A 7,687-nucleotide genomic window follows, 5' to 3' on the forward strand; every position below is an offset into this window, starting at 1 on the left:
TGTGTGTGTGTATTTCTGTTGGAAACAGATAAAGTGGAACTGCTTATGCTGCCATTTTGCCCCTCCTTTTTCTATTGAGTTGGTTTTTAAAGCAACTGATTAAAAAAATATATATAACAGCCTTATTGAGATTCACAGAGTACACGATTCACCTTTATAAAGTAAACAATTCATTGTTTTTAGTATATTCTACAGAGTTGTGTAGCCATCACCACTAATTCCAGAGGATTTTTATCACCCCAGAAAGAAATCCTATACTCATTAGCAGTCACTCCCCATTTCCTCCTTCCCCCAGCTCCTGGAAAACACCAGTTTACTGTTTGTCTTTGTGGGTTTGCCCGTTGTGGACATTTCTTATAAATGGAATCATACAATATATGACCTTTTGTATCTGTCTTCTTTCAATTAGCATAATGTTTTCAAGCATTATCCATGTCGTAGCATGTATCAATACTTCGTTTCTTTTTATGGCCAAATAATACTCCATTGTATAGACAGACCACATTTTGTTTATTCGTTCACAGGTTTCCACCTTTTTGCTATTATGAATACTGGTATTACCATCTGTGTATACTTTCGTGTGGGCTTGTTTTCATTTATTTTGAATATATTATTGGGTCATATGGTAACTCCATGTTTAACCATTTGAGGAACTGCCAGACTTTTTTCCAAAGCATATGCACAACTTTACATTCCTACCGGCTGTGTAGGAGGGTTCTGATCTCTCCACATCCTTGTCAACATTATCTGACTTTCTGTCATGGATTGAATTGTGTCTCCCCAAAATATCTGTCGACTTAGCTAGGCTATAAGACCCAGTATTGTGTGATTGTCCATTATTTTATGTGACTTCCCTATGTGTTGTAAATCCTATCACTATAATGAAATGAGGTGGATTAGTGGCAGTTATATTGATGGGATATACAAGATTTTTTTTTTTTTTTTTAAGCCAATCTCTTTGAGATATAAAAGAGAGAAGCCAGCAGACAGACAGGGGGGACCTCACGCCACCAAGAAAGCAGTGCCGGGGCAGAGTGTGTCCTTTGGACCTGAGGTTCCTGTGCTGAGATGCTCCCAGACCAAGGGAAGACTTAAGACAAGGACCTTCCTGCAGAGCCGACAGAGAAAGCCTTCCCCTGGAGCCAGTGCCCTGAATTTGGACTTGTAGCTACTGCACTATGAGAGAATAAATTTCTCTTTGTTAAAGCCATCCACTTGTGTATTTCTGTTATAGCAGCACTAGATGACTAAGACACCATCCTCCTAGGTATAAAATGGTAACTTATTGTGGTTTTGATATGCATTTTCCAATCACTAATCACATTGATCATCTTTTCTTGTGCTTTTTGGCCATCTGTGTATTTTCTTTGGAGAAATGTCTGTTCAAGTCTTTTCCCCATTTTTAAATTTAGTTGTCTTTTTGTTATTGAGTAGCAAGAGTTGTTTGTATATTTTGGGCATGTCCCTTATCAGAGATTCAGCTTGCAAATATTTTCTCTCATTCATTGGGTTATCTTTTCACTTTCTATTTTTACAGTTGTAGTCAAAATTAGTAGGAAACCCTGGTGGCGTAGTGGTTAAGTGCTACGGCTGCTAACCAAGAGGTTGGCAGTTCAAATATGCCAGGCACTCCTTGGAAACTCTGTGGGGCAGTTCTACTCTGTCCTATAGGGTCATTATGAGTCGGAATCGACTCGAAGGTAGTGGTTTTTTTTTGTTGTTGTTTAGTCAAAATTAATTTATCTTTAATTTACTTCAAATTCAACAGAGCAGTCATATTAACGCTCCAAAACTACCATCTTAATAGCAATAAATAACTCTGCACTTGATTCAGGTTCTTTTTTTTTTTTTAATTGTATTTCAGGTGGAAGTTTACAGCATGAATTAATTTTTCATTAACAAATTTATACACAAATTGTTTTTGACATTAATTGCAATCCCTACAATGTTCAGCACTCTCCTCCTTTCCCTTTCCACTCTGGGTTCTCAGTGTCCATTCTTTCAGTTTTCCTGTGCCTTCCTGCCTTCTCATCTTTGCTTTTGGGTAGGTGTTACACATTTGGCCTAGTATACTTGATTGAAGTAAGAACCATGTTCCTCAAGTGTGTTGTTGTTTTATAAGCCTATCTATGGCTGAAAAGTGGGCTTTGGGAGTGGCTTCAGTTCTGAGTTAGCAGGGTGTCGGGGGGGTCATCATCTCAGGGGTTCCTTCAGTCATTGTCAGACCAGTAAGTCTGGTCTTTTTTTGTGAATTTGAATTTTGTTCTGCATTTTTCTCTGACTCCGCCCAAGATACTCTATTGCGATCCCTGTCAGAGTGGTAGGTGGTGGTACCTGGGCTAGTTCTTCCGGGGTCAGGCTGGTGGAGGCTGTGGTTCATGTGGTCTGTTAGTCCTTTGGACTAATATTTTCCTTGTGTCTTTGGTTTTCTTCATTCTCCTTTGCTCCCAACTGTCTGGGACCAATAGATATATCTTAGAAGGCCACTTGCAAGATTTTAAGACCCCAGACACTCATCACCATAGTTGGATGTAGAACATTTTCTTTATGGACCATGTTATGCCAGTTGACCTAGATGTCCACCAAGACATGATCCCCAGCTGTCAGCCCCAGTAACTTGGACCCTCAAGATGTTTGTGTCTAGGAAGCTTCTATGTCTTTGCCTTGGTCAAGTTGTGCCGACTTCCCTATACTGTGTGTTGTCTTTCACGTCACCAAAGTTAACGCTTGTCTACTATCTACTTAGTGATTTCACCTCTCACCCTCCCCCTTGTAACCATCAAAGACTGTTTTTTTTCTGTGTGTAAACCTTTTCTTAGGATTTTATAATAGTGTTTTCATGCAATATTTGTCCTTTTGTGCTTGACTTATTTCACTCAGCATAATGCCCTCCAGATTCAGCCATGTTGTGAGATGTTTCCCTGATTCATTGTTGTTCTTTATCATTGTGTAGTATTCCATTGTGTGTATGTATTATAATTTCTCCATTTGTTGATGGGCGCTTAAGTTGCTTTCATCTTTTTGCTATTGTAAATTATGCTGCAGTGAACAGGGGTGTGCATATGTCTATTCGCATGAAGGTTCTTATTTCTCTAGGGTATATTCCTAGGAGTGGGATTGCTGGATTGTATGGTATTTCTATTTCTAGCTTTTTAAGAAGGCACCATATTGTTTTCCATAGTGGTTGTACCATTTTACATTCCCACCAGCAATGCATAAGAGTTCCAGTTTTCCCACAACCTCGCCAACATTTGTTGTTTTCTGTTTTTGGATTCGTACCAGTAATGTTGGGGTGAGATGGTATTTCATTGTAAATTTGCATTTCTCTAATGGCTAATGAAAACCCATTGCTGTTAAGTAGATTCTGACTCATAGTGACCCTTCGAGTGACCAAGGAGGGCCCTGGTGGTGCAGTGGTTAAGACCTCAGGGTCCTAATCAAAAGATAGGCAGTTCGAATCTACCAGCTGCTCCTTGGAAACCCTATGGGGTAGGTCTACTCTGTCCTGTAGGGTTGCTATGAATCAGAATTGACTTGACAGCAATGGTTTTTTTTTTTTTTAATGGCCAGGGATCACAAGCATTTCCTCATGTGTCTGTTAGCAGCCTGAATGTCTTCTTTGGTGAAGTGTCTGTTCATATCCTTTCCCATTTTTTAATTGGGTTATTTATCTTTCTGTTGTTGAGGTATTGAAGTATTCTATAGATTTGAGAGATTAGACCCTTGTCGGATATGTCACAGCCAAATTTTCTTTTCCCAGTCTGTAGGTTCTCTTTTAACTATTTTGGTGAAGTCTTTTGATGAGCACAAGTTTTTAATTTTTAGGAGCTCCCAGTTATCTAGTTTATCTTCTGATGTTTGTGCATTGTTAGTTATGGTTTGTATTGTATTTATGCCATGTATTAGGGCCCCTAGTGTTGTTCCTATTTTTTCTTCCAGGATCTTTATATCATTTTAGGTTTTGTATTTAGGTCTTTGATTCATTTGGAGTTAGTTTTTGTGTATGGCGTGAGGTATAGGTCTTGTTTCATTTTTTTACAGAGAGACATCCAGTTTTGCCAGCATCATTTGTTAAAAAGACCGTCTTTTCCCCATTTAATTTACTTGGGGTCCTTTGTCAATGATCGGCTAACCATACCAAAAACCCGTTGCCATTGAGTCGATTCCAACTCACAGCGACCCTATAGGACAGAGTAGAACTGCCCCATAGAGTTTCCAAGGAGCGCCTGACGGATTCGAACTGCCAACCTTTTGGTTAGCAGCCATAGCACTTAACCACTACACCACCAGGGTTTCCCAGCTGACCATAAGTGGATGGATTTGCATCTGGGTTCTCAGTTCCGTTCCATTGGTCAATGTTTCTGTCATTGTACCTGCACCAGGCTGTTTTGACTACCATGGCTGTATAGTAGGTTCTAAGATCAGGTACTGTGAGGTCTCCTACTTTGTTGTTTTTCTTCAGTAATGCTTTCCTTATCCAGGGCCTCTTTTCTTTTCACATAAAGTTGGTGATTAGTTTTTCCATCTCGTTAAAGAATCCTTCTGGTATTTGGATCAGGATTGCATTATATCTATAGATTTCTTTGGGTAGGATTGACATTTTCACAATGTCGAGTCTTCTATCCTTGAGCATGGTACGTTTTTCCATTTATATAGCTCTCTTGGTTTCTTGCAATAGTGTTTTGTAGTTTTCTTTGTATAGGTCTTTTACGTCCCTGGGTAGATTTATTCCTAAGTATTTTATCTTTTTAGGGGCTATTATAAACGGTTTTGTTTTCCTGATCTTCTTTGTTGGTGTATAGGAATCCAACTGATTTTTGTATGTTGATCGTATATCCTGCTATTCTGCTGAATCTTTCTATTAGTTCCAGTAGTTTTGTTGTGCAGTCTTTGGACTTCTGTATGTATAGGATTACATCATCTGTGAATAGGGATAGTTACACTGTTTCCTTTCCAATTTGGATGCCCCTTATTTCTTTTTTTTTTTTTTTTTTGCCTTCTTGCTCTAGCAAAGACTTCCAGCACAGTGTTAAATAGGAGTGGTGATAAAGGGCATCCTTTTCTTGTTCCCATTTTCAGGGGGAATGCTTTCAGCCTCTCTCTGTTGAGAATGATGTTGGCTGTTGGTTTTGTATAGATGCGCTTTACTATGTTGAGAATTTGCCTTCTATTCCTATTTTATTGAGAGTTTTTATCAGGGATGGGTGTTGGACTTTATCAAATGCCTTTTCTGCATCAGTTGAGATGATCATGTGATTCTTTTGTTTTATTTATGTGGTGGATTATGTTGATTGATTTTCTAATGTTGAACCATCCTTGCATACCTAGTATGAATCCCACTTTGTTGTGGTATGTTACTTTTTTTTTTTTTGATATGATGCTGGATTCTATTGGCTAGAATTTTGAGAATTTTTGCATCTATAGTCATGAGAGATATTGGTCTGTAATTTTCTTTTTTTGTAGTGCCTTTTTTTTGCCTGGCTTTGGTATCAGGGTTATGCTGGCTTCATAGAATGAATTTGAGAGTATTCTTTCCTCTTCTATGCTCTGAATAGTTTGACTAGTACTGGTGTGAGCTCTTCTCTGAATGTTTAGTAGAGTTCTCCATTGAAGTCGTCTGCGCCAGGCCTTTTTTGTTGTTGTTGGGAGTTTTCTTTTTTTTAACCTCTTCAGTCTCTGATCTTGTTATGGGTCTATTCAGATTTTCTATCTCAGCTTGTGTTAGTTTAGGTGGATAGTGTGTTTCTAGAAATTTGTCCATTTCCTCTAGGTTCTCAAATTTGTTGGAATACAATTTTTTATAGTATTCTGTTATCCCTTTTATTTCAGTTGGGTCTGTTGTAATGTCCCCCATCTCATTTCTGATTTGGGTTATTTGCTTCCCCTCCTTTTTTTCTTTTGTCATTTTGGCCAACAATTTGTCAGTTTCGTTGATCTTTTCCGAGAACCAACTTTTTGTCTTGTTGATTCTTTTGTTTTTCTGTTCTCTATTTCTTTTCTGACATAATCTTTATTTTTTCCATTCTTCTGGAGGCTGTGGGCTTCTTTTGCTGTTCTCTTTCTCTTTGTTTGAGTTGTAGGGCTAACGTTTTGATTCTGGCTCATTCTTTTTTTTTTTTTTTTTTGTAATAATTTTTATTGTGCTTTAAGTGAAAGTTTACAAATCAAGTCAGTCTGTCACATATAAGCTTATATACACCTTACTCCATACTCCCACTTACTCTTCCCCTAATGAGTCAGCCTGCTCCCTCCTTCCAGTCTCTCCTTTTGTGACGATTTTGCCAGTTTCTAACCCTTTCTACCCTCCTATCTCCCCTCCAGACAGGAGATGCCAACACAGTCTCAAGTGTCCACCTGATACAAGTAGCTCTCTCTTCATCAGCATCTCTCTCCTACCCATTGTCCAGTCCTTTCCACGTCTGATGAGTTGTCTTCGGGAATGGTTCCTGTCCCGGGCCAACAGAAGGTTTGTAGACCATGACCGCCGGGATTCCTCTAGTCTCAGTCTGGCCATTAAGTCTGGTCTTTTTATGAGAATTTGGGGTCTGCATCCCACTGTTCTCCTGCTCCCTCAGGGGTTCTCTGTTGTGCTCCCTGTCAGGGCAGTCATCGGTTGTGGCCGGGCACCATCTAGTTCTTTTGGTCTCAGGATGATGTAAGTCTCTGGTTCATGTGGCCCTTTCTGTCTCTTGGGCTCATAGTTATCATGTGACCTTGGTGTTCTTCATTCTCCTTTGATCCAGGTGGGTTGAGACACATTGATGCATCTTAGATGGCCGCTTGTTAGCATTTAAGACCCCGGACGCCACACTTCAAAGTGGGATGCAGAATGTTTTCATAATAGAATTATTTTGCCAGTTGACTTAGAAGTCCCCTTAAGCCATAGTCCCCAAACCCCTGCCCTTGCTCCACTGACCTTTGAAGCATTCATTTTATCCCGGAAACTTCTTTGCTTTTGGTCCAGTCCAGTCGAGCTGACCTTCTGTGTATTGAGTATTGTCCTTCCCTTCACCTAAAGTAGTTCTTATCTACTAACTAATCAGTAAATAACCCTCTTCCACCCTCCCTCCCTCCCCCCTTGTAACCACAGAAGTATGTGTTCTTCTCAGTTTATACTATTTCTCAAGATCTTATAATAGTGGTCTTATACAATATTTGTCCTTTTGCCTCTAATTTCACTCAGCATAATGCCTTCCAGATTCCTCCATGTTATGAAACGTTTCACAGATTCGTCACTGTTCTTTATTGATGTGAAGTATTCCATTGTGTGAATATACCATAAATTATTTAACCATTCATCCGTTGATGGACACCTTGGTTGCTTCCAGCTTTTTGCTATTGTAAACAGAGCTGCAATAAACATGGGTGTGCATATATCTGTTCATGTAAAGGCTCTTATTTCTCTAGGGTATATTCCGAGGAGTGGGATTTCTGGGTTGTATGGTAGTTCTATTTCTAACTTTTTAAGAAAACGCCAGATAGATTTCCCAAGTGGTTGTACCATTTTACATTCCCACCAGCAGTGTATAAGAGTTCCAATCTCTCCACAGCCTCTCCAACATTTATTATTTTGTGTTTTTTGGATTAATGCCAGCCTTGTTGGAGTGAGATGGAATCTCATCGTATGGCTCATTCTTTTTTGATGTGTGAGTTTATTGCTATAAATTGACCTCTGAGCACAGCCTTT

Source organism: Loxodonta africana, chromosome 2 (genome assembly GCF_030014295.1).
Source record: "Loxodonta africana isolate mLoxAfr1 chromosome 2, mLoxAfr1.hap2, whole genome shotgun sequence".
NCBI classification, from domain to species: Eukaryota; Metazoa; Chordata; class Mammalia; order Proboscidea; family Elephantidae; genus Loxodonta; species Loxodonta africana.